This window comes from Sinocyclocheilus grahami, unplaced genomic scaffold (assembly GCF_001515645.1).
Source record: "Sinocyclocheilus grahami isolate Dianchi unplaced genomic scaffold, SAMN03320097.WGS_v1.1 scaffold682.1, whole genome shotgun sequence".
In the NCBI taxonomy this organism is placed as follows: Eukaryota; Metazoa; Chordata; class Actinopteri; order Cypriniformes; family Cyprinidae; genus Sinocyclocheilus; species Sinocyclocheilus grahami.
In genome coordinates this window covers 594,387-594,929 of record NW_015505861.1, presented here as the reverse complement: position 1 = coordinate 594,929, position 543 = coordinate 594,387, and the positions used below count along the sequence as shown (strand labels likewise).

At 27.4% G+C, this 543-nt stretch overlaps 2 protein-coding genes across 2 annotated transcripts in view; one reads left to right on the top strand and one right to left on the bottom strand.

Moving 5' to 3' along the window:
* The window catches only part of LOC107559373 (choline-phosphate cytidylyltransferase A-like), a 31,680-nt gene that overhangs the window by 8,378 nt on the left and 22,759 nt on the right, over nucleotides 1–543 (top strand). The window lies entirely within an intron of this gene.
* LOC107559372 (segment polarity protein dishevelled homolog DVL-3-like) overlaps nucleotides 1–543 on the bottom strand; it is an 18,244-nt gene that overhangs the window by 7,677 nt on the left and 10,024 nt on the right. The gene's annotated exons all lie outside the window — the stretch shown is intronic.

Below are 543 nucleotides of genomic sequence, written 5' to 3'. Positions count from 1 at the left end.
TGAGTTTAGTGATCTCCAATCGAAATATTCTGCTGAAATGAAAGTGTTTTTTTGTTGTTTTAATAGAAAGACATGAATATAATTTGGAATTAATATTAGAAACGATACTGTTTTGAGAGAAGCTGTTTAGTTTTAACCGTTTTCATAATGAGAGTGTGTTTAGATTAATAATATAATAAATCAGGAAACTAGATGAGGTAAAATAAACCATGTGTATGCATTAAGGTGAAAGCATAATAATAATGGTGCATTTCTCAAAGGACAACGGTCATGATCAGTAATCGCAATTACAAGTTTGAGTAAATTAATTGTGATTTAGTTTAACAATTGAACAATTATGCAATCATATCATGACTAAAAATTTTAATCAACTAAACCTAGACTAAAGTTCCCAGACTTTTATTCAACTACAACTTGACTGAACAAAAAACAGGACAGAATGACTAAATACGATTAAAAACTAAAAAGGACATTTGACAGAAAATAAGTTAAAAAATTAAAAAAAAAAACATCTGACAAATTTAACACTAACAGTGCTGGTAA